The sequence below is a fragment of the Rhinatrema bivittatum genome, chromosome 3, assembly GCF_901001135.1.
Source record: "Rhinatrema bivittatum chromosome 3, aRhiBiv1.1, whole genome shotgun sequence".
NCBI lineage: Eukaryota > Metazoa > Chordata > Amphibia > Gymnophiona > Rhinatrematidae > Rhinatrema > Rhinatrema bivittatum.
Window position 1 is genome coordinate 71,201,894 of NC_042617.1, and position 26,760 is coordinate 71,228,653.

The 26,760-nt window shown below is 44.0% G+C and overlaps 1 protein-coding gene and 1 long non-coding RNA gene across 2 annotated transcripts in view; one reads left to right on the top strand and one right to left on the bottom strand.

Annotated features, from left to right (window-relative positions):
- PRKCE (protein kinase C epsilon) overlaps positions 1–26,760 on the top strand; it is a 1,012,677-nt gene that overhangs the window by 226,703 nt on the left and 759,214 nt on the right.
- LOC115086900 lies at positions 3,990–23,583 on the bottom strand. The gene is made up of 3 exons (XR_003855361.1): positions 23,512–23,583; positions 21,793–21,918; positions 3,990–4,393 (listed from the first exon to the last, which is right to left on the bottom strand). It is a non-coding gene; the product is annotated as an uncharacterized LOC115086900 (long non-coding RNA).

Below are 26,760 nucleotides of genomic sequence, written 5' to 3' on the forward strand. Positions count from 1 at the left end.
AGAGTACATTGCTAACAAATACAATTATAAAGGAAAAAACAATTATAAATAGGAAAAAATAAAAATCAATCATTCTCATGGTAAACAAAAAAAAATATATGTGTGGGGGGGGGGGGGGGGGGGGGAAGAGGTCATAGGCAAATTGACCTTATGATTCAAGGAAAAAAAAGGTTAAGTAAGATACAGCCTCCAAGACAATCACCGCTCTCTATAAAAACATCTAAAGTAGACTAAGAAGATGCAGGGTGTCTTGCCTCAATGAGGTCACGAAGTTGTCCAGGGTCAAAGAAAACATCATTAAGGACTACTTCACATTTGCATGGAAATCTAACTGCACACATAGCTCCCAAAGCTAATGCTTCAGATCTCAGTGCAAGAAATTTTTTCCTACACTCTTGGGTTGCCCTAGCTAAATCTGGAAAAATCCAGATCTTCTTCCTCTTAAACAAAGCATCATGATGGCGAAAAAATAAACGAAGAATATTATTACGGTCTTGTAAAAACACAAAAGAAACTAATAAAGTAGCTCCGTTATGATTGTAAAGTTGAGTTATCCAAAAAAAAAAGCTGTTAGGTTCGGAGAAACATCTTGCTGCAATATGTCTGACCTCTTCTTTTTCGAAGGTAAGTAAAAAAATCTTTGAACTGGGGGATAGGTTGTTTCCTGAATAAGCAAAACATCTTTCATACATGATTTAAACATCTCCAATGGAGAAATTATCGGAATCTGAGGAAAGTTCAAAATACATAAGTTCAAGTTCCTAGAGACGTTCTCCAAACCTTCAATTTTGCATGAAACCAAAATAGGGTCTTCAACTTGTTTTGCTTGAATATCTTTAACAGAGGCAACAGAAGTCTCTAAATTAGAAACAGCAGATTCACATGTAGACATCCTTTGGTATTGTAGCAAACATTTAGAGTGAATATCCATTGTAAGAATTTCCAAAGAGGAGACTGATTTTTCAACAGACGCAAGGACAACCCATAGATTTTCTAAAGAAACTTGGTTAGGTTTGGCAAAAACAGGTCTGACCTGAAGAGTGTTGATGGCATCTTGGATCTCCCGGGAACCAGCAGAGGAAGCCGTCTCAGCTACCGGTGCCTAACATGACATCAGAACGCCAAAATCTGCACCTTCTGCCATACTTCCCCTCCCCTGGGAAGGCTGGTGCTGCACAGTAGTTCCATGTCACTGTTCCTCAGCAGCAGAGCAGCAAACAGAACACCACCCAAAAAATCAGGAGTAGTGTCAAGAGACAAACCTGACTTGGTCATCTCCTGCATGGGTGGATGCACTAGGAGGGCAGGGCGATGACCGATCAATTGGGCTGAGTGAAGCCTCAGCAATCAACGGGCTGACTGCCCCCTCGTCCAAGTCAGAAGCCACAATTGGCGAAAGCAGCGATGCGGCATACTCTTGCATAGTGGTCTGCTGGGAAGATCCTGCAGAGGGGTAAGATCGCACAACCCCTCTTCCTCTTACCCATATCGGCAAAGGAAAGGGAAATGAAACAAATGTTGAAGAAAAAAAGAGAATTGCAGGAGCTCAGTATTTCGGCGTCTAGTCAGGAGGCCATCTTGGACACGCCCCTCACTTGTAAATGTCATGCTGAATGTGTAACTTTAATTATAATGCTTTTCTGTGTATTTAAAATTTGATTTTTCTGGTCACTGATCAACAGATTTGGAAGCATAGTAGATGGCAGCAAAAGAAGACCTACAGTTTCATCCAGTCTGCTCAGTTATCCTTAGCAGCATGAACAGGAATATCTCCCAGCTGCCAGCCAGAGAACATGACCACTTATAGGCTATGACTCCTTGACCAAGATACCTTATGTTGTTTTCCTCCTGGAGTTGCCAACTGGCTCTAGCTTTTCAGGACAGGACAATCCAGTACTGGTTTGACCCCACTTCATGCAGAGACTTGTAGTTCTAATTTCCCTATCACATTTCCTAAACAAATTAAGATTACAAGTCCAAGATTACAAGTGGGATCAAACAAGGACTATAACAGTCTGTTCTGAAATTCTGGAGTTAGTTTGAAGCTCTGCTCCCTCCTTTGTACACTACTCTCTCTCATTAGGTAAGCATGCAAAATCCTGAGTTTAGTTCACTCTCAGCACCTCTCCCCAACCTGGTCTCCACAATAATCTAAACAGGCACAGCACCAGTACAGCTGTTACCCAAACATCCAACCTCTTAGGTCACCATGGCCTTTCTGGCTGCCACCAGTAACATGCTATGCTAACCAAGTTAAAACGAGGAGGGTGTAACCTGTCAGGCAGACTTGATTTTGAGAACACCTGAATTTCCTCTAGGACTTATAGCTTTTACTGTACTTGCAGTCTGGCAGACAGACCCAGCTGCCATTGTCATTGCAGTCTGCCAGACAGGCTTGGCTATGTGAGAATCTGCATTTCTGCTAGGACTTCTAGTTGTAGTCAAGGCTCTTGGTCTCTTGCAATTCTGCAGCTACACTAAGCGGCCCTTGATGCATCATTTCCTGTTCCCAATAGAATTGTGACAGGAGACCCAATCATTGATCATGGCATTAGGAGGAAGACAGCAGCAATGCAGCGGCCTGGCTCATCTTCTTCTCCTCTATTATTTGGGGCTGGAGTGTGGAAGTTTGAGCCATGGGGTTACCATACTGCTGCACAATTCAAAATATGGCATGCCAACCCTGGCCAGCAGAGGAGAAGGACAAAGCTTGAAAGGCTGAGCTGCTACTGTTCTCTTACCACTAAGCCTGCTTCGGAGGGTGGATAGATTCAGTGTGGAAAGTAGAGTTTAAGGTGTGTGTGTGTGATGAGTGTAATTGAGTGAGAGGACTGAAGAGGAATTGGGAAGAATTAATGAGGAGATCACAGGGAGGGTATGGGGTTTTTGTGAGTAAGAGAAGGGATTCATGTCAGGAGGAGAGATGAGAGAGTGAATTCTCCTGTTTCTGGATCTCCCCTTCCCTGATCCACTATCCCCACTTTCTCCTCCCCTTTCCTTCTGCTTCCCCTGTTCATGATCCTTCCTCCCTCTGCTCCCTGCTTCCCCTTTTCTTCTTCACCCTCTGCATCTCAATCCTTCCTCCACTCCCCTTCATTCTCCCTCCATCTTCAAGATTCCCCTTCCAGCTAATACCCCTTTGCTCCTATTCCCTGGGTTCCCATTCTATGCATTCCTTTTTCCATTTGTGTCCTCCAAGATCCTCTATTCTCTACTTCCCATCTCCCAGATCCCTTCCCAGTCATGGTTATCTGGCTAACTTTAAGATGGCTGGCAATATTCAATAGTGTGGCTGCACTATTGCAAATACCTCTAAGTAAGATAAGAACATGCCATGCTGGGTCAGACCAAGGGTCCATCAAGCCCAGCATCCTGTTTCCAACAGTGGCCAATCCAGGCCATAAGAACCTGGCAAGTACCCAAACACTAAGTCTATTCCATGCTACTGGATAAAGTTTATCCGGCTAACTTTGCTATGCAGACTGAGTCTGAATATTGACCTTTATGATTGCTCTCTGCCAGTAAACAAACTAAACTTACACAGAAGTTTAATGAGACAAAGCCAACATGGATCTAACCAAGGGAAGTCTTGGCTCACCAGTCTGCTACATTTTTGGGAAGTTGTGGACAAACATTTGGATAAAGGTGTGCCAGTTGATAGAGTGTATCTAGATTTTTAGAAAGCATTTTACAAAGTATCTCATGAGAGATTCTTGAGGAAATTAAAAGTCATGGGATAGGAGACAATGTTCTATTGTGGATTGAAAAGTGGTTAAAAGATAGAAAACAGAGTAGGGGTAAATAGTTTTTTTTCAATGGAAAAAGGTGAATAGTGGAGTGCCCTGGGGATCTGTACTGTGACCATAGCTTTTTAATATTTATAAACGACCTAGAGATGGGAACAATGAGTGAGATGATCACATTTACTAATACAAAATTTTTCAAAGTTGTTAAATCACAAGAGGATTATGAGAAATTGCAAATAAATAAAGAGATCTAGGCGTTATTGGGGATAATAAGTTGAAATCCTCTGCTCGGTGTGCGGTAGTGGCCAAGAAAGAAAATAGAATTGCAACATTTCGGCTGGTCGCAGGAAAGCCCGTGACCTGCCGCACTTCACCTTAGTGCCACTGGGCTTGCAGGACGCTACTGGGATTCTCTTGCGGCAGGGATGTCGCCATTGGATGCTCCGGTCACTCGCGCCTTCCCCTTAGGCACATGCCTTGATTATCAAGGCCGCATGGCAGCAAAGACTGATGGCGTCCTCTGATGACTTCAACGCAGCTTGGCGGGGGAGGGGTTAAACCACAGCCATACTCCAAGCCCTTGCCTCAGCAACAGGTCTCCCTGGCTTGCAGTGTGTATTGCTTTGTTCCTGTGCCTCGATAGATATCTAGAAAAATGAGTGAATGGGTAAACTGATTGTTCATGCTTTCAAGAAGTACAAGGGCTAGAGGACACACAATTAAAGGGTAGATTTTAAAAACATACGTGCACGCCTCCATGTGCGCGTGCTACCTGGTGCATGCACATGGATGCACAATTTTATAACATGGACGCACCGGCATGCGCATGTTATAAAATCCGGGCCGGAGCGCACGGGGGGGGGGGGGGGGGGGGGGGGAGATTTGCCCTGTTTATGAGCGGCAACGAGATCGGGCCTTCCCCAGTTCCCTCCCAGTCCACTCCAATTAAGGAGCGGTCTGGGAGGGAACTTTCCTACCCCACTAATTACCCTCCCTTCCTCTTCCCCGACCCCTTTGAAGGCCATACCTTTGGTTCTTTTCTTTATTTTGGAACTTACGCCAGGCTGCCGGCGCGCGATTCCCCGGCACAGCGGCAAATGGTTGCTGTACTGGCAGCTTCCAGCTCCACCCCACTTGGCCCCCGGACCGCCCCTTGGAAGAGGCCTGGCTCTTGTGCGCGTAATAGGGGTTACGCGCGCAGTGGACCTCTTCTAAAATGCGCACAGCATGCACAAGGCCCAGCCACACACATAACCCACGTTTTCCCCGTACGCAGGGGATTTAAAATCAGGCCTTAAGTGACAAATAGGAGAAAATTTTTTTTTACTCTAGAATTTGTTGCCAGAGGGTCTGGTAAAAGCTGTTAGTGTAGCTGGATTTAAAAAAGATTTGGATAAGTTCCAGAAAGATAAGTCCAGAAACCAGACTTGGGGAAATTAACTGCTTATCCTTGTGATGATAAGCAGCGTGGAATCTATCAACCTTCTAGGGACCTGCCAGTACTAGTAATCTATCTGTATTGGCCATTGTTGGAAACAGGGCTTGATGGACCTTTGGTCTGATCTAGTATGACAAATTTTATGTTCTAAGAAATGTTAGAAAACAACTTTAAGAAAATTAAGTTAAAAATGCGTTATTCAATAAGCAAATATATGCAACTTTATAAAAATATGTCTTTCAATTGCCACTGAATTACAGAGAAAGTGCAGAAGCTATTCCTGAGCAGCCATAGGAAACTGAGGACTGTGGAACTAGTTATTACTGTTCTTGTGGCCTGTTAGACAGACCCAGTAGCTAATTATTCTGCTTTTCTCACCCTTTTTTTTTTGTAAGCAAGGATCCCAGGTGCTTATCTCATGCCTTCTTGAAGACCATTTACCATTTTACCCCCACCAGGGCATGACACACATCCACCACTCTTTCCATGGAAAATATTTCCTTTTCATAGATCATCAATTAGAGAGAGACAGCCAGCCTACATAGTTTGTATTATCCAGGTCTCTTATTAATTGCTTTTTGGCACTTCATCAATCTGAGAAACTGCTTTTCTCCCAGAAAAGTGTCTGATCATGCTGAGATAGAGAAAACTTGATTGTTAAGTCAAACAAATTGGGTGAGGTATTTTGCTTTGTTCCTTTGCCTCTTTATTAAAATTGTTTTGAACAAAACAAAGAAGTCTCCTTTAGCTATACAAACATGAAAAGAGGCAGTAGACAGCAGCCTGACTACTTTATACAGACATACTTAAGGAAGTTTTGATTTGAGTCTACAATGAGATCAAACCAGGATAGTGTGAAGATAATGCACGCCTTCCCTCCTCCCAGCAAATTATCTCTTGTGGATCTGTCAGATATTTCTCTAGGGTCTTTATCAGTTTCCACATATAAAATCAACTAACCAACTGACCATATATTCCACATAAACAAAATAGTTTATTTATTCTTTTAAAGGGTTGAATTAAGATCCTTCAAACAAGAAGATTTTATACAATGTTACTAGGTCTCCCCAAATCCACCATAAAACCACTACAGTTACTGCAAAATGCCGCTGCTAGAGTACTGACCGGAAATAAAAAAATCGGATCACATCACCCCAGTATTAAAAAGTCTACACTGGCTACCAATCATTCAGAGAATAGAATACAAAACCCTGACGCTCATCCATAACGCAGTACACAATACAGATAACTCTGCAGTCAGTAAAATGTTCCACCCCCACAAACCTCAACGGAACACCAGAACTTCTGACAAACGACTTCTCGAAATACCCACATATCCCATGGCAAAGCTTACGAACACCAGAAATAGAGCTCTCTCCATAGCTGGGCCAAAACTCTGGAATGCCCTACCATACTACCTAACCAATATCATCGATAATAAAGCATTCAAAAAAGAACTGAAAACCTGGATCTTCAGCCAGACTTTCAATGATGACTTAAGCAAATTACAATTATGATGCCTTAAGCCTCCACCTACTTCTCCCCTCTTCTCTTTTCCGCAGATATTTACCCCTTCCTCCTCCCACTGCCTCCCCCTCTATTGTATATACCTTCCTCGTTTTTCGTTTCTATATTCATTTTCGTTATTTGGCTTAAACTATTTTAGTTATTTCCTGTTACAACCTGCTCCATGACCTGTTATATATACTTTTGTTTCACTACTTGTTCTATGTATCATTGTTTCGTTTCAATGTAAACCGGGGGTGAAGGCATGCGCTAAACCTCGGTATATAAAAGCTTCAAATAAATAAATAAATACAAACAATTGAAAAGGTAAATCCTTTTCTTCTTAGGCCACCAACCACACTAGGTTCCAATGAACCTAAACAAACTTGGCTGGAGATGTAACTGGCCTCTTTTCTCCAGATAGGTAATACGCATCTTCCCTGATGAGTTCAGAATTACCATACTCATTTTTATTTCTGCTGTCTGCAGAGAAGTTTTACTTCTTCTCCTTCTAAGAGCTTCTAATCTTCTATGAGCATCTGTAACTTCGCCCTTAAGCTCCCTCTGGAACTTCCATTAGTCTTGGTAATTCCCTCTCTATTTTCTCTTCTTCTAGAGCAGGGCATCCCAAACCTGATTGGGAACTCCATAGCCAGTCAGGTTTTCAGGATATCTACACTGAATATGCATGAAATAAATGTGCATGCTTTGGAGACTCAGTATATGCAAATTTGTCTCATGGATATTCGGTACACCTAACTGGCTATAGTGTCACCAGGACAGGTTTGGGTAATAAACCACTCACTCACCTGCAGGTGATCTTAAAATAAGACAAGGCAGGGCTATGTTGAACTCTTTGTCCACAATCTCTGCCACAAATTACAGTGATTTTGTCATCCCTATCCCCTCTAATTTCAGTATTGGATAACCCTTAATGTTTGTCCAGGGCCTGAGAGAGGTAGCCTGGAAGAAATGGGAAGCCATAAAAGGATATGGGCAGTCATGAGATCAGGAGTGTAAAACTGTAGTCCTGGATGGCCACAAACCAGACTGGTTTTCAGGATATACATGAGCTCTTTTGCCTACATGGCAGGCATTGTGTAAAATTATCTCATATGCATAGTCATTCAGTATATCCTGAGAACTGACTGCTTTGTGGCCCTCCAGGATTGCAGTCCGACACCCCTACACTAGATTCTTACTGAAACTGGTCCAAGGTTTGCAGGATGGGGCAAAGCATTCCTCCAGTACATGCTGTGATTTGCGGTGTGTTTTAGGGAAGCTTCCATTCCTGTAGAGGATGACATTTTGCCCAAAATTTGACTGGTCAGAAAACTGGAATCTGTGGTAAATATTTTGTCTGCCCCATGCAGGCTGATATTCCAAGGACGCTGAGTGCCTGACCTAAGCACCTCTGTTTTAGGGACCGAAGTTTGGAGAAATTTCAACCAATGTTAAACCCCTGCATTTTAGGATAAAAATTTGTTCAATTTAGGAACTTAAAACCGAGATGCCTAATTTTAGATCTGCTGTTCACGTCCCTAAATGCAGGTGCTTAGGTTAGACACCTAGCTTTTCCCACCCTGACCCCACTCATCTTTTAGGCATCTAAATTTAGGAGCTCAGCGATAGTCAAGTTTCAATGAGACCCTTTCAAAACTGATCTCTTTGCCTACATTTCTAAATATTCTCTTGTTAGCCTGAGGGATTTCTTAAGGAGGACTCAGCATTGGCAAATCTCTAGCTCTCAAGGGAATTCTTGCTTGCATGGTAGGCTCTGCTTTCTGGTTTGAGACAATCAAGTATAGGTTTTGAGTGGAAACATATGATGATCCATTTAACATTTGTTTTAGAAGGTATAGAAAACCCAAGGGGATAGCTTTTAGTGGTAATTATATTAACAGTTTTGGGTTTCTCTTGCTTAGTATGCATGGACCAGGATGACAAACATGAAACAGCTTCAGGAGCCGATGTCATGTAAACACTGGGCCTGGATGAACCAAAGGGTTTGTTTTTCCCAATTTTATATATTTGGAGGAAAAATGCATTGTTCATCCAGCCCCATCGTTTTTACATTTTAGTTATTCATCGAGATTGCTTGCATGCTGCTCTAGCCATATATAGTATATACACACTACAGTACTATGTCAGGATCTCTAAATGAATCCAAAAAGTATGTTTGCATTTTCCATAAAGAATAGTTACCTGATTCTGTACTTAATAAGTGAAATTCAGCAGTTATAAGATTCTGAAGGGCTGCCTTCCGAAGTCTGATATTCTATCTCTTTCTTATATTTGAGATGTCAATCTGCACATTAATCAGAGTTTGACACTAAATCAGAGTTTGACAAAAATGTGTCATTCTATTACATCGTTCATCATCCCTTACATTTGCGCACATAGACTGAAGAATCAGACACTCCTTTGACTCGTTTTACAGACAGGGGTGGTGATCACTATAAAAATGTACCTCTGTAAACAACTGTTTATCCAACTGTGTGACACCAGATATTCTTTGACGTTTGAATAAACCCAGAACACTGCATTTTAAACATCTACAATGAATGTAATGGAAAGAACAAAATGATATAGAGAACAAAATGATAGAGAGGCCAAAATAACTATCCTGGCTTTTAAAATAACACACAGGAGTCAAGAATGCACTGGTGCAATGGTCATTCTTTACCTGCCACCACTTTCTAGATGTTCTCACTTGGGGGAAAAAACTGCAGAAGTGAAAAAACAAAGCCACTAAACATCAAAAGTATACCTCATTGTTTAAAAGATAGCCAGTAGAAATGAAGGTGCTCACGATTTACATTTTCAGGAAGAGTGAACTACAGAATTTAGGAATTAGTAGAGTTTTCACCAGTGTAGCCAAAAGACAGTTCTGTTCCACAGTTGGTAGTTTGCTGCCACAAGAATCAGATGATTGAATGCAGCCATAACCATATATGAGTTAATTGATAAATTACCAGATTGATAAGGCTCCTGGTTTTTTTGTTATATCTGTATTTGTTTTATACAGAAAAAATCTGAGTAAACTGATCTTAATAAGCACAGCTGAAGGAACGAGTAAGAGTGTATGCTTGCTTGGATACGTCACTTGCGGATAAATCTTTCTTCTCCGTGGATGCTTATAGGCTTTGCATACTCTTATCCCCATAGGTGCCCAAACATCTGTTTTGGACTGGATTACAGAGGGATATGAAAAGCCAAGCAGAGGTCAGCATGTGACAGTAATTTGTGATAAAATAAAAAAACAGTTTAAAAGTTAAAGAAAAAGCAAGTTGCCCAGGTAGAGCGCAGCTGGTGGTGCTGCAGAGACCATGTTCACAGTCCGTAGGGGGAACCATAGACAAAACAAAATAGCGACACCTAGTGGCTGGATTTAGAGTGCATTACTGCAGGGTACTAGCACGACCCTTAACCCAAGCCTCTCACAGTAGTAAGTGGACTACAAATGAGTTGGGAGGGGATATAAAAATGGGACAAAATCCCCCATGTAGCTACAAATGAAGGCTCATAGCACCGTATTACAACCCCAGTTCTGACTGAGTTGGAGACCAAAAAGAAACAGGAAGAAGCTAAGCCAGCCTTATCTTAAGGAAGAGGCCTTGTGTGTAGACTCCCTTATTCAGAGAGCCCTTCCTTGCCCAGAAAAGAAAAGAAATAAGGAAGAGAAATCAAGCTTTGATTTAGTTTATAGGGATGGGCCCTGCTTTGAAAAGCATAGTGATATAGATTAGGATGAGGTAAAAACTTTAGGCCCAGCAGAATTGTCCATGATCTGCTGATTTTTGATTTGCATCACAATCTAAGATTGTGGTTTTGGAATCAAAGATGTTATCAAGCAAGGAAACAAGTGGCTTATTAGCTAAGCTTTTTTTTCTCCCCCATAGATACAACATGGAGAAAAAAGCCTTAGCAAATCAGGCCCTACCTCTTAAGGGAGGATGTTCTTCACTTTTCCTGCAATTACTTCTGCAAAACCAAAGTGGTTAAAGAAAGCCAACATGGTTGAGATGGGCTGGAAAGTCATGACTTAAAATTGTGATCTAAATCTTGTCTGTAATCTGACAATCTCTTTTGGAAGGTGGGGTTTATCAGGTCACGATCATAAATTATAGGCATGAGATATCTGAAAATTGGTGGAAGGGTTCCTGTATATCAGGGACTCAGCCTGAACAAGAGGCCTAAGTAGTCTTGAGTGCTTGCATTCAAAAATATATCTGTATCCTCTATGTCAGGGTTTTGGCTGAAAAGTGCAGGGGTCAATCTCTGTCCCAAGGCTGAGTTCCTGTACACAGTCACAAAGTCTGTTCAGCCCTGGAGGGACTTGGGGGGTGGTGGAATCTGGATTTCCAGAGCCCAAGGCTGGCTGGGAGAATACCTCTCTGTTTTGGCATACTCACAGTTTCTCTGGTGCTTTGTTGTCTCTGAGCTAATAACCACGTTTGACACTCCAGTGGCATGTTAACAAAAAAAAAAAAAACAAAACCCCTTTACTGAGCAAGTCTTCAATCTGTATAATATGGCACCACACACACATCTCCTTGCTGTTACATCCATAAGTTGTCCTCAGCCTCAATCCTGTTTTCTCTGGGTAAGTGTTCCTGTAGCATGGCTGACACTAGGATAGCCTTTCCTCCCAGATATTAGAAGCGAAGCGCCTAGTAGGGCAGGGATCTTTTAGTATCCCCTCCCTGGGTAGGAAAAATACCTGAGGTCGTGGATGCTCTCACTCCTCTCTCAGCTCCTTGAGTAGAGAATCCTTTTTGGGCTTTCCAGATGAACATCTTGATACTCTCGCCTCTCTTCTCGTATTAACAGGGGATCACTCTGGTCAAAATTCCCAACACTCAGCTCGGCAGGGGAAATCCTCTCTCCCCACCGCTGATGCAGGAAGGAGGGGGGGGGGGGTGGGGGAGGGACAAAACTTCCAAACCAACACAAAAAGGAAACTTGCCAATTACCAGGCATGATGTCTCTTGTGGCAAGTCCCTGCTGTCCCTTCACGAGTGATAGGATGGAACAGTGGGTCTTATTTTCCTGGAGCCCCTCCCAGCAGGGAGTGAAGGGGGGGGGGAGGGGAACCTCCCAGAGCTTCACCACAGACATTCACCACAATCCAAAAAATTCCTCTCCAAAGAATTACACAACATTGAGACCAAGCCTTCCAGAGCGATTGGGTGCTAACCAGGGACAGGTCTCTCCTCTTCTCCTGGGTATCTGACCATGGGACCTAGGTTAGGAGGTAGAGGAACTCCAGTATAATGCAAACACCTCCTTCCCCAAAACCCAACTCAAAATGCCACCACCCCCACCTGCAAGCAGAAGATACCATTCCCAGCAGCCTTGGAGGAGGTGCTGATTAGGAGTGGCAGGCTCCCTCCTCAACTCCCTAACTGATAGCCTGAGCTGGGAACAGCTCGTGGAGACATGGGAGCGCGGAAGGGTCTACATATCAGTGCAGCAAGACCCTTGAAAAATGCGGAGAGAAATGGCAGTGTCTGAACAAGGGACATTTCGGCATGGACCTTAGTAGTCCCAAATGTTTGTGCCTTAAAACATTTCTTAGAAGACTACTAAAAGTGTCATCTGTACCAAGCGATTTTCTTTGAACAAATTTTGATTGAGCTCGGATATCACAACAAAAAGTTATTTAAAATAAGAAGTCTCTTAGCTACACTAATCAATTTTTTAAAAAAATGTATCTATACTTGAGCCACTCATAAAAGCACCTTTTGACTGCGCAATGGATCACACCCACATGTTTCAACTCCCATTAGATTATTCTCATCACTAGTACGCAGTTCTTAGCACAAGATTTTCATATTATAACAATACCGCAACGCCACAAAATATCATCAGCCAGAACTCACTATCGCGAGATTTGGAAGTTGAGGTGTCACTATAAGTCAGCTCGCTGTATAATTTTTTGAGATCACAGTGTATGTGACGTCTATGCTCATTTGAATCTACCCGAGTGACTCTAAAGCCCCTGAAGCAGCTTGTAAAGCGAAACTCGGCCAGAGTCGGGCAGGCAAGAGTCAATAAAGTCCATTTTACCGATTCCATCTTGTTGTGTGTTTGCTGTCAGCCATCTTGGATCGGCTACCGGTTTGTTTCCTTGGACAAAATATCATCAGCCAGAACGTTAAAACCAAAGTTAGAGTAAAGAGGGTGACACGGCTCTTCCAAGCTTCCCAAATAAGAATTTTGCCCCCATGTCACAAGCCAACGCTACAGCAGCATTGGAGAGGAAATATTTAGGATTTCAGGAGGGAGGGACTGGGGATGTCCTCTGACTGGGGTGGCTAGCAGTGGTGGCAAGCTAGGCTGTTGAAGGACCTGCAGCAAATAGTTTTTCCATCGATGCCTATTTTGCCTCATGAGGAGAGCAGACTTTGCTGCAGAAAGTTGCCTAATAAAATTTGTGACTTGTCATTGCAAACTTTTTCCCCCAACTTTTATTTTGTGGTAATGAATTCCTATCATTTTTGCAGTTGGATAAGTTTCAGCTTCGTTGATTTCCCTTTTCATTCTCGTCTTGATTTAAGGGGGATCTTCTCTGGATCACCCCTGGTCTTGGGTTGAACAATTTTAGCTGATTTCTCTGTTAAAGGAGATTGGCAGGATTTATAGAGCCATTGCTTAAAAAAATAAATAAATAAATAAAATAATAATGTTTTAATTTATGAATAAGAGGGGCAGGAAACTGTGTGCCAAACTTCAAATGGAGAGAAATGTTTGCATTGACGCATAAATGTTCTCCATCAGCTTTTGTAGGAGAGCAAAAATATAAATTTCTCGCTCAGTCCTGTTATACCCTCATCCAACTAGAAGCTGTGGGAATAGCAGAAGTGACTGTTTCTGGAAGAGATGTAGAAACAGGAGTACTTTATTTCACATATTCTCTTGGCCCATCAGATGTATAAGTTCCTTCAACTCCTTGGTTGTGTAGTTTAGGGCTTGTTACTCTCCAGCGGCTCACGTGATTTGTCTGGTGTGATGGTTCCTTCCAGGGAGGAGGGCTATTAGGTTTAAATGGAAAAATGTTTACCTCTGTCCAACCTTGGCTGGGTCTCTGGAGCGTGGGAGGAAAGGGATATTTTGACAGCTGAGATGAAGAAGCAAGATAAAATTATGGCATTTGTTTGGGCTCCATATAATAGTTTTAAAAAATGAAGGTTCCTTTTTATTTGTTGACTGGAGAGATTGGTTTGGGGGGGGGGGGGGGGTGATTATCTGTGCAGTAAATATTATGTAATGTGTTTTATGAAATCTTGGCTATGTGTGAAAATGATGTCATGTTTCATAACGTGTATTGACATTTTCTTAATAACAAAAAAAAAAGTTGAATCTTAAATCTGTTTTTTTTTTCAGTCATGACTTTCCCTTAGCTTATATGTATTTTTGAACATTTTGGCTCCTTAAACTTGTCAGAGTCCATTAGAAGGCTGTAGCTGTTCTCATGCCTAGCTTTCCAGATTCAGCTCTAGTCTGCGCAAGTGCAGTGTTCGGATCACACTCTCTGAATTTGACTTTTGGGGGCAGTTTTGAAATATCAGCGGGTTAGTTGCAAAGTCTGGGAGCACCTTTACTCACAGACTTCACCCCAGTTCTCAGAAGGAAAGGCTGTCCCCATCCTATCCCCTCCCCTGGGAGCACCTCCACTCATTGCAGGTCAAAGTGCATTCATTGTTCCAAGGAAACATGTTGTGAGGGAGTGTATAGAAAACTCCTTTAAAGGACCAGGCCTCCTTAGAATCCAGACTCATAGGGAATCCTGGGTGAAGGGCCTGAAAGTGTTAAAAGTGCCCTGGGGAGCAGGCAGTGACCTACCCTATGTTAAGACCTGCTTCATTTAAGGACTGTGTGTTACCTGAAGTTAAGGTGAACTGCACTGTTTGTTTGATTTTCGTTTTCTCACTGTACATAAACTGCACCTAAGGAACAGACAGATCTGCATCCTTATTTCCCTTGGCTTTTTTCCTAAGCCATAGCTGGTCATGTTACCATACATGTGCTTTTACCCTCAATGAGGGTGAACAGTTTCCAAAAGAGTCCTGTTACCTGGGTAAATAGTCATTTACCCCCATGAACGGCTGGTGAAAATTGCCTCTCAGTCAGTTTAATGCAGGTATAATGGGAATTCCTAACAGCTCTCATGCACAGTTCTCCAAATTTAGCTTGCAGTTATAATTCCTGTACAACTTTCAAGCTGAGAGCTGACAACAAGGATCTGATTCTGGTTTTCCTCATCACTTCCTTCTGTCCCTCATACTTTCTAATCAGAGTGACACAAAGAACCTTGTCCTTGTAAGCATGTGACATCGAGTGGAACTGGGCTAAGCACTCCTCTTCCAGTAGATTTAATCCTAAGCGCACACAGGAAAATGCTACTCTCTCAGTTTTCAATACATCCCTCCGTGGTTCAAGCCTGTTCTCTCAAGAAGAGCAACAGTTCAGATTGTTCATTGAGTGCACGAATTTAAACTCTCAGCTCCATTGCTCTTTTTGTAATAACTCTGTTCCTATCCCCAACTGGAGCCAGCAGACAGACACAATAACAGACCCGCAATTCTCTGACTGACCCAAATCAATACAGAGGGTAGTTTTCAAAGCTGTTTATCGGGGTAAACTGGCCTTTCTGGAAATCCCGCCTAGCTAGGAGCACATGCAGGCTTCCCCGGCATGCATACTTCTAGCCAGTTAGAGGGGAAGCACTTCCAGGGGCGAGGAGAGGATAGGGTAGAGAGGCAACTCACGTAGACTGAATTTTAAAATCTACACGTGGTGTTTTCCAGCCCTTAGAAAAAGCAGGTGCAAAGTCTCTGAGTCCTTGGTTTCCCTTTGAAAGTTACCCTTGAGGTCTATGGGCACAAAAGTAGTCACAGATTTTACAGCTTCTCAGAAAACTGCCCACACAGTGCCCTCACCTACTGGTGTCTCAGTTGTTATGTTTGACAGCCCCATGAGCCGACACACTCACCTCGACATCGCTGACAGGCCCAGACATCTTTGTGGCAGGAACGTCGCCACCAGTGCCACCTCCATCCAGGCTCCCACTAAGGCATGCGCCCGACGTGCCAGCTCTTAAAGGGGCCTTGGCGGGAAAGTCCCTGCATTGCCCTTTGATGACATCAGCTGCCCTTCCCTACTTTAGGCTGGCCTGGAAACTTCTCTACGCCTCAGCAACAGGTCTTCTGGTGTGCCTTGTGTCCCACTGCATGTTGCTATTCCTGCTTCTTGTTCCTGCCTTGGCTGTTGTCTTATCTGTTCTGGTCTTTGTCTCTATCCCCTTCGGCTTGACTTCCTGGATTCTGACCCCTGGCTTGGACCCTGACCTTCCTTGATCGCTACCTGGACCTGACCCTGCCTAGTCTGCTGCCAGCTCAGACCTCTGTCCTGTTATCTGCTGCCAGACCTGACCCTCGCCATGCCTTGGACTCATTCCCAGATTGCCCTATGGACCCACTTAAGACCTGCTGGCTGCCAGAACCCAAGGGCTCAACCTGTAGGGAAGGTGGCTGATATAGGTGAAGATGCAGCCAGTCCCACCATTGGGCTTCTCTGCCAGCTCTTGATCAATAGGCAGCGCCATCCACACCACAGTACCAAGGGTCCACTACTCCTGTGAGCAGACTCCAAATGTCCTGCTAGTCTTCCCCTTACAGATCTACTGGCATAGACAGCTGTATGCACAATAAAAATAGCTCAGTCTGAAAAATGTCTTGTGTTTCTGATTGCGTATCAGAAACACAAGACATCGTGTTTTTACAAGAAACAAAAAAACAGCTCTCAACAATTTAATGTCCGTCTTGATGTAGTGCCGCCTGTCATGGAAGTATTCTGCTTTTTATTCTCACCCAAATTCCACCAGATGATTGGTCCCTAATAACCTTGAATAAACAGTATCGACCTGTAAAAGTAATCAATGGATTGCTTTCACAGCCTGGTGTTCCTCGCAGCATTTCTCATTTGCGTAGATAATCTTAAGCTTTTAGCCAATGAACTATACTGAATGCAGCTTTTGTTTTTCAGAAATAAGGTTTTATGAGCCTAAATCTCTCCTGTAATACAAAGCTCTCTTGCATACACAATTGACTACTTTGTTTGTGTTCTCGGATCTTTAGATTGTTTTGTTTTTTTTTCCTCATTAAATCTTTGTATTAGCTGCTTCTCTACTTGAGAAATACAAACACACAAACACAGCATTGTCATACTACAAATGAGCTAACTGCATACCGTAAAGATAAAGGGAATTTTTGCCGAGCAGCTCAAGCTATTTTTTCCTCTTTTCTCCCTTATAGACTCCAAATATTTACACCTGCAACGTGCGTGGCAGGCCAAGTGCTCTGAATGGGGAAGGAGTGCAGAAAACCTGACCTGCTGTGCCCGCTGCTGCCAAATCAGTCTATGCCACAGGCTTCTCCATTTGCTTCCAAACGTACCTCCCTCATTGCCCTTGTACGCTTGTCCCTTTCCTGGAGCAATTCGAGGCGGGGTGACTAGCGGCACGTCGAGAACGGAGATGCTTATGTATGTCATGCTGCACCACCAATACGCATCTGATGGGTCAAACCGACTTGCGTCTGGGCAGGAGGGTTTGGCAGTACTGCAAGAGGGGCAACCATGGGCCTTCACATGATGTACTTTCTTAATCGTCCAGGTAAACCAAAGGCCAACATCCTGTGTATTCCCCCCCCCCCCCCCCCAACACACCTGATTTGCTGGATGTCCTTTTCCTGAACAACTCATCATAGTTCAGCCATGCAAAGCCCGTGGAGTCTTTGCGCGTGCCAAGAATAGTGTTCACGACCGCATACAGCAAGGGGGCCTGCTTTGCCATTTATGCTGGCTAACGGCCCAATTTTAAAAGGCCAGCGCGCGCGCTAATACCAGGAGACGTGAGCGGGGCTGGGCCGCGCGCATCTCCCAGTAGGCGAGGAAGAGCCGGCTTAGAAGAAAGGGGCAGGCCTGGTGCGGCATCTGGGAGGGGTGTGGGCAGTGCCATTAGGTGCAAAGCTGCTTGCGTGCGTGCCAGCAGCCGGCCAGCCCGCGCCACTTACTGCTGCTCTGGAGAGCAGGTAAGTTGAAAAGCAACAAAAAAAAAAAGGGTAGTTGGGGGGGGGTTTAGGAAGTTCCCTGGGGAAAGGCCTAGTCAGTCGCCATGCACATCTTGCAAAATCACAACCCCCCCCCTTACGCGCATGGGTAACGGATTTTATAACATGCGCGTGTCGATGCGCGCATGTTATAAAATCGGTGCGTCTGTGTGCGCGTGCCGGGAGCCTCACGCACATGGACGCCCCTCGTGGTTGTTTTAAAATTTACCTTTAACTGCGCAGTGTTCCCAATAAACCAGATTGCACTGCATCTTCTTTTTAGGACCTAGGGGCTCATCTTGCTTCTTGCCCTTCATCCTTTCTCCTCGTTTCCTCTGCCCTTCTAACAGGTGGAAAGGGTTTACGTACTGCTGCTGCTGCCTCAGCCGGTGCCAGAGAGACCTTGGAGTATCCTCCCAGAGCCAAGTGCCATTGGTCAACATAGGGAGGCCTTGTATGACTAAAGCAGGAGCAGCAGCCTCAGCTATGGAGGAGTCCCAGGAGGTGCTCAAGTCGCTGGAGGACTCTGAGCTTGAAACTCTTTGGCAGTCTGTGTAGCCAGCAGAGCTGATATCATATTCTCTCTCATGACCCATGACTGGCTCACCTTTCTTGACATCTGCTTCCCTGTTTTTTGGAGAACTGCTTTGCTGATGCCTTGCAGTCTTTTCCATGGCATGATAACTGAGAACGCCACTGTTAACTCATCCATGGGTCTTAACTGCTGGTTCCCTTGCAGTGTGGGTTGGTGTGCTCAGAAGGTGGCAGTGGGCCACTGTTCTGCAAGACCTGGGATAGGGCTCCCCAGATCCTCCCTGGCTCCCCTGTGTTATCTTTTACAAGTGGTTAACATTCATAAAAAGGTTTGCATTAGAGTTAACACAAAATTTCCGCTAATGAAATAATGAAATGCAGAAGTATGCAAAATAGCTCATTATCTATTAGTGCAGTGCAAAGGTATGTGTGTTAAAATGCACAAAATATGCAGACAATGCCAAAAAATATAACTATGCCTCCAGAAGATGTAGGTAAGCTTTTGCATTACTGACCATTTTAGCGTGCACTCTACCGTCTGTGGGTATACGTGCCTTATTTGCATCCATTAGCATCTGGTAATGCCGGAACAAAGCATTGTGTTTGTAATTATTAACAGCCAACGTTAATGCAGTTTGCTACAAAGCCCCTAAAGTCAGAGCTTCTTCAACCTATCCTTGGTACTCCCTGGCCATTTGGGTTTTCAGATTATCCACAATGATGATGCATGAGAAATGTATTTATAATGGGCATCCAATGTATGCAGATTTCTCATGCATCTTCCTGGTAGATATCTGGAAAATCTGACTGGCTTGGGGATTCCAAGAACAGGTTTAAGAAATCCTTGCCTTAGGTTTTCAAGTCTTACTTCCTAGGACTCATTGAGATCAATATTAAAAGTTGGTCATTTCAGTAACTTGGCTGGATATAACTCAGCACTGAATACACACATCTAAATTCATGCTTAACCGTATAAGTTATAACCGGCTAAGTTTAGATCTGCTTAGCCAGTCTAGCTCACCAGTTAACTTATGCGGCTAAGACTGAATATTGATAGCTAGCCACGTTAAGTTATGTGGCAAATTCGACCCACCCACTACACACCCACAACTTATGCGGCTAACTCTTTAGCTGTGTTAGGGACTTATGTAGCTAAGCGGCAGCCGCTGAATATAGGGCATATTCAGCAACTGCTACTTAGCTGCATAAATTACTTATCCAACTAAATAGCACTGAGTGCGCTTCTAATATTGACCTAATGCAAATGTTGCAACATTTTGATAAGTCTGCCTCTGGATTGCTTTCATATTTCTGGAGATACAGCCTCTAGATCTGAATACAGACCACCAAAGGAAGCCATACCAGTGAATTGTAGGGGAGTATTATCAGATCCTTTTCTGTTAGTTATGCCATAGTGTTCCACTCTCTCTCTCTTCAGTCCATTATTATAAATCATAAGAACATAAGATTTGCCATACTGAATCAGACCAATTGGTGCAACAAGCCCATTATCATGTTTTCAGCAGTGGCCAAGCCAGGTCAGAGGCACCAGGCAGGATCCTAACAGCTGGATAGATTCCAAGCTGCTTAACCTAGTGAAAAGCAGTGGATTTCCCCACGCCCACCTTAATAATGGTTTATGGACTTTTTCTTCCAGGAACTTATCCAAACCTTTTTTAAACCCAGCTACACTAACAGTTTTCACCACATCCTCCAGAAACAATTTTAGAGTTTAATTATGCGTTAAGTAAAAAAGTATTTTCTATTTGTCTTAAATGTATTACCTAGTAACTTCATTTTTTGTCCTTTAGTCTTTGTACTTTTTGAAAGAATAAACAACTGATTTGTGTTTACCTGTTATACTGTACTAATTTTAAAGATCTTTATCATGTCTCCCCTCAGCCGCCTCTTCTCCAAGCTGAAGAGACCTAACCTTTTTAGCCTTTCCTCATAGGAGAATCAGTCCATTCTCTATCATTTTGGTCACCCTTCTCCATACCTTTTCTAATTACGCTATATTTTTTGAGATGTGACAACCAGAATTGCACACAATATTCCTTAAATATTACAGCCTGAACAGCACATCTTGATCATATAACAGTGCAATCAAGCCCTCCATTGAACCCCAACTATAACCAAACCATCTATCTTAAACCTTTCCCAGTCATGCTTTTGCTATCATAACTCATTTATTTTTTGTTTTGTATGCTGTCGATCTTGACTAGATTGTATGTTACTAGGAGCAGAGACTGTATTATGTGCTGTATATATCTGGTATGCACTATACAAAATGATTAATAATCATCACACTGACAAATTTGAGATTGTCAGTTGTGATCATTCCTAGATCTTGCTCCTTAGGGCTGTAAATTTCAGGTGTTAGGTTGCTTGGAGCCCAGAGGAAGAGATACTGATGGGCACAGGTCAGAGAGCTGTGAAGGCTGCTGCCAGCAGTACCAGGGTCAAGTAGAGCTGTGTTGATGTGCCATGGAGAGTTATATTGGCTGCTGTTGGCAGGGCGCAGTCTATGGTGGCTTCTACCAGTGGGGCCCAGATCAGGGAGAGTTGCAGTGACCAACACTGACAGGGCCCAGGCTGCAGAAGGTTGCAGTGGCTACCACCAGCAGACTCCAGGCCATAGAGAGTTGCAGCGGATGTAACCAGTGTGGCCTGTTGCGGGGGGGGGGGGGGGGGGTAGTAAAGAATGACTGGAAGAAAGAAGAAGAGGGATAATGCTTGGAAGGAGGAAAGCAGAAAGGGTCCCTAGAAAAGGGCTTCCAAACCTGTCCTGGGGACCCCACAGCCAGCAGGGTTTTCAGGATATCGACAACGAATACGCATGATATAAATTTGCATATACCGAGTCTCCAGGGTATGCAAATGTATCTCATGCATATTCGTTGTGGATATCCTGAAAACCCGACTGGCTGTGGGGTCCCCAGGCAGGTTTGGGAAGCCCTGCCCTAGAGGAAAGAAATGGGGAGGAGATAACTGGAGGGGGAAGGAGAGAACTAAAGAAAGCAAAAAATAAAAAATAGACAAAACAAATACACCAAAAAACATAGAAAAAAATAGGGAAAAAAGAAAAAAGTGCTAAACATTTTTCTTGATTTCTAAATATTTTTGGCTGGCATCTAAATATTTTTACCTCTGCTCTCCTATTTGGTGGTTGTCAGTACTCCAGTCTCCTCTTCCCTGAACTCCTAGACCTCAAATGCATGACTCTACTTATTCGATTTAATGTGCCCTACAGGCACACCCACAGATTTCAGTCAGTTGTCTTTAAATTCTTAGCACCAATGGATTTTTCCCTAGTGCAGCAGCACATCATAGAGAGACATGTCCAGAAAGGTCATTAACAACTCTCCACTAATTCCCAGAAAATGATTTTGCCACTTCTTGCTTTTGAATGGGTTTTTTTTTTTTTTTCATTTTAATGCGTTTCCCCTCCTACCTTGTCAATCCCACTTGGATGTGCGGCTGTCTGGCTTTCTTCTCTGGTTCTTCCTTCGGTATCTATGCATTTTTTGGATCCTCCTCCTCCTCCTCTTTATGGCTCAATCAATAGGAATTTAATGATCTATATTATAGAAGGAAGAGAGTGGCTACGAATTTGGAAAATGGCAGTCATATTTGATGTGGATCCTCAAAAAACTATTTGGGTGAATAATCTGTCTGATTTTTTTTTTCCCGCAGCAGCCATAATCTGTGGGCACTGTTTCTGAAAACCACGGGATTGAAAGAGTGGGGCAGTTGTATGGTCGTGCACTTTAAAATCTATCGCCATTAAGAAATGCAGGGTGAAAGGAGTAGCAGATCAACCCCGGAAACGTGGATTTTTTTTTTCAGGTTTTAAATAAGAGTTTCATATTATTTCATACTTGACACATTCCAGTTTGTAAAACACACCAATTAGGATCTGTTTATTTCTTCGGCATTTTTTCATGTGACTCATATGTGCTCAGAAGTGTCAAAAGATTAAATATTTTGTGCCTGTAATAATAATGCAGTAGGCTTGTCTGAACATCTTTTGTGCGGAGTTATTTTTTAACTTATTAATTAATATGATTTTGTAGCTCGCCTCTTTTAGCGCCGATAGCTTAGGTAGAATTGCTGCCCTCTCATAACGTGGGGTCCTGCCGCAGTGGAGGTTTTAGCTATCTGGTGAAATTAGCATATTTATTTACTTAAAAAACCCAAAAACCACCTTGCATCGCACTATTGTCCGTTTAGAGGAAGTCTGAAAAAAATGCTCAAGGAAACGTGTGAAGCTGCTGCTGTACAAAAAGTGTAAAAGCTTCCCTGTCTTTGAAGCAGCATTGCCATTTAGGGTTTTTTTTAAATTTCTGCTAAACCTTTCTGGGCCTCCTGCTTCCAGCCTCCATTGGGCAACAGCACCAGAAGCCTTCATTTGCAACTACCCAGGTCTTCCACAGGGTAGTGCACAGCCCTAATACATTATTATAAATCCCAATTTTTTTTTCACGCTTTTAAAACCTACCAACCCCAGCAGGGGAGTCTCTGAAACTCTCTCTCCACTCTATTTTAGTGCCAATGGGAGTCCATGCAGTGCTGGCAATTCGCCTTCCCTCCCTCCACTGGCTCAACTCAATTTTTGTTTTTTTTAGACACATTTGACAAGCCATTTTGGAATTCAGGTACAGTGAAATGTTCCCCGTGTGGTTGATTAGTGCCGGGCTAGAAGAGAAAAAAAATAAGTGCTTAGTAGCAAAAAGTTATTCTTTTGGTAATTTAGGGCTTTGCATGTACAATTGGAGGTCAGTTTTCAAATGGGTTTAGAGGGGTAAAGAACAATGTGCTCGCGTTAATCAGCGCCTGAAAAGCAGCCTCCCTCTGTGGTCAAACGTCTGCATGCCATTCCACGAGTGCCACATGGAGAGGTGGCATTTTCAAATCTCGGTGCTTACTTTTGCAGCCAAATTCTACCTTCAGAGAAAGTAGCTGCACATGGCCCCATGTCTTTTTTTTCTTTTTAACCAAACGACAAGTTTCAGTGTGAAACCCTGTTGATGCTTTTGCTTCCAGAAGTGATGCAGAACCCGCAGGTGTAAAATGCAGCAGCGTCACTATAGGGTGATAAGTGTTTTTCCCCCCCTCCACCCAAAAAAAAAGCTTGCCACCGCCACCACTTTGGCAATGCAGTTTCACAGACCTGCGCATCTCCTGCAGTGTCGTCAGGGCCGACTCAACCAGCTTCTCCAGTGCTGTGCAGCTCTGATCTTCGCTCACCACCTGGGCCAATAAAGAGAGCAGTCAGTGAGCTAATGGGAGTGGCCCACTTAATCGCTGCTGCGTGGGTCCAGTTTCAGTCAATGAGCTGCGCGGATTCTCGCAGCTGATACTGCGAGACTGGCCTGTGCCTCAGCAGAAGGTGATTAATTGCACTCCTGCTGCTGCAGTTGGAGGAGGGGGGTGGGGTGCGGTGGTCACTGTAGGGCACATTACTGAAAGGGGAGGCGGGGCATCCTTAAGCCAGCACCAAGCAGGGCAACTAGACCACTGCCTCCGGTAGCCACACACCCTAGCAAAAAAAAAAAAAAAAAAAAAAAAGCTCCAGCCCCCGCGGCGCAATGTACAGTGCCGGGTAGAGGCGGAAGCAAGTGGGTTGCAAATCAGAGTGCAGCCTTTTCCCAAAGTGGCTGAGGGGATGCGGCCCACTCAGGGATGAAGAACCATTGGTCACGAACTGTATCCCTCTGGGGCTAAGGAGGAAAAGAGCAGCACTGCCTGCCCGCCCCATCCCCTACTGATGAGATCTTCAGAGAAACCTCCCTTCCCTGGCTCGAGCAGGTCACAGGAAATGGTGAGGGGCCAAGTATTCCCATTTAGATTAACACGGGGGGGGGGGGGAGTTTTCCCAGGGATCTGGAAAGGAATAGGACAGATGCAGAGAGAAAGAAAGAAAGAAGGGACAGAGGATGGAAAGGAACAGAGGAGGGCCGAGCAGATTGGGAGAAGGGAAGACCAGACGGCACAGGGGCTTGGGAGGGGATGAGAAACAGATTTCAGGAGGATAGGAAAGCTTTGATGGGGAAGGGGGCGACCACATCTGAGATACAGATGCAGAGAGAGAGAGAAAAGAGAGGACAGAATAACTGGGGGTGGTGGATTGGAAGGGGACGGCCATTCTGTGCCACACCGCAGAGGAAGGAAGTGAGATAGAGGCTCGGGGATTGCGTGGGAGAGCAGGGGAGAATGGGACAGATTGATGAGGACTCGGGAATTGAGGGGGCAGTGGCTTAGGGGGTGTGAGACTGGGTGTAGAAAGGTGGAGAGGAGTGGGGAGGTGGTGTGAGGGACTGGGGAGGGTTTGGGAGGCAGAGGAAAGGGATGAGGCTGTGGAGGGGAATGAGAGACTGAGTAAACAGTTCTGTGAAGGGGATGAGAGAGGATGGAAATGGAGCTGGGGAGGAGGTGAAAGAAGGTAAGAGCAGAAGAAATCAGCTGGAGACTGGGGGGTGAATGAAAGGGAAGGGCTGAGGAGGAGATGAGTAGCAGAGGAAAGTAGATGAGGGCTAGGTAGGGGTTGAGTACAGATAGTGGAAATGGGGAATGAAAAACAGGAGGCTAGGGAAGGAATAAGAGACAGAGTGGGGAATGGGAGGAGGTGGGGTGGGATATGGAACATTTGTAGATAGCTGAGAGTTGAAAAGAGAGAGACCAAGGACCAGAGGTGTGAAGGGGGAAGGAAGGGTGTAATCAGCTGTGAGTGAACAGAGAAGCAGAGAAGAGAGAACTAGAGAAGTAAAATGAAAGAGAAAGATCAATGAGAGAGATAGATGTAGGGAAGGAAGAGGAGAATGAGAGAGAAGACATGGAGATGGAAAAGAGACCCTGGAAAAAGGCTTGGGTGAGAATCAACAAGAGGATAGTAGAAAAGAGATGCCAAGACCAACATGATTAGAAAAATAAAATATCCAGACAACAAAAGTAGAGACATTTATTTTGGATTTTAGTGGTTGGAATATACCAATTTTGGGAATATGCATTCCTTTTATCTTGGTATTTTTGCTCAGTATAGGTGAAAATACATTTTTTTTTCTCCAGTGTTGATTTGTGTGCAGAGTCTAGCTTCTCAGGATTTCCATTTCAACTTTTGTCAGTCCATATTTAATTTGTGGTTGATTATTTTGTATATGTGTAACCCCTCTTCCACTTGGGATCACCTTCCCACCCCTGGGAAGCAGTGGGGTAACTTATCCAGGGTGGGCTGAGGGCACCCACCAACAAAACACAGTCCACACCAGATGATGTGCTCCAAAAATAAAGAGAGCTTCCTGGAATAATCAGTTCCTTAGTGAAAAAGGAAAAATCAAAATATAGTTCTTAGTTCAGCTGAGCAGAGAAAACAGCAACACTCTTCAAATAAAGAAAATATTTCACCGTCCACTTCTCCCAACAGTCTTCTCAGCTCCCTCTTAAAACATCAGCCTACCAGGCCCAGAAACAGTCTTCGTGTCAGTTTCTTACCCAGCTTCCAAAACTCACAAAGTCCCTGGAATGGCCGCTCACTCCCTGTTTTTAGGTAATGAAGTCTTCTTGGCCCTGCTTTGAGCTTCAGGCCAGGCACAGTTTCTCCTCCTAGTCCTGTGGCTCCCAGTACAGCTTCCTTTCCTCTGGTTGTCTTGTACTTCATTTTACCACAAGCAGTTTCTTTCTTTTGGGATGCTAGAGAGAGTATCCCACATATATACCTCACTTCCCCCTGCTGTATACCCCAGGGGTGGGTGGGGCGACAGCTACATCTTTACTCCACTCAGATATCCCGGGGACGCTCCAGACCCACACCGAACCCTGGCTTAGATTCTCCTCCTTAGACCATGACCGAAAAGGGGCTGTACCACATGACAATCATCATGTCTTTGCTCAACCCTAAGGTGAACTCTCTCTGGAACTTTCCCATTACAAAATATACCACAGTCCCTCATTAATCTCCCACAGAGAAAGTCAGATTTTTACAAACCTAGAAATCCTTTGTGTTTTCACACTGCACATCTTCTAGTGGCACATAAGGGCCTCGTACCTGTATGACCAAAGAGGATTATTTTACTGGCATGGTTTCTGTGTAGGGATCTATACCCATCTGGTTTTTTTTTTTCTGTGTCTTTTTTTAGTCAATTTGAAGGCGGGACCTTGTTGAGGAGGTGGGTGTGATATGTAGAAATTTCACTTTGGCTTGCCCCCCCCCTTCCATATCTAGCTTGCCCCCCTGTTGCCACTCCCCACCTCCTTTAATACTTCCAGCCAGAGATACCACTGGTAAAACGTATGCACCATCATGTCCCAAAGAGGACAGTTTGAAAATTGTTCCCCCTTGTGATGAATGCATGAGCCTCGCGGCATATTGGCACTCTGCATGGAAGCTGCAACTGGCTTAGTTGGGCTTGGATGCAATCTACCC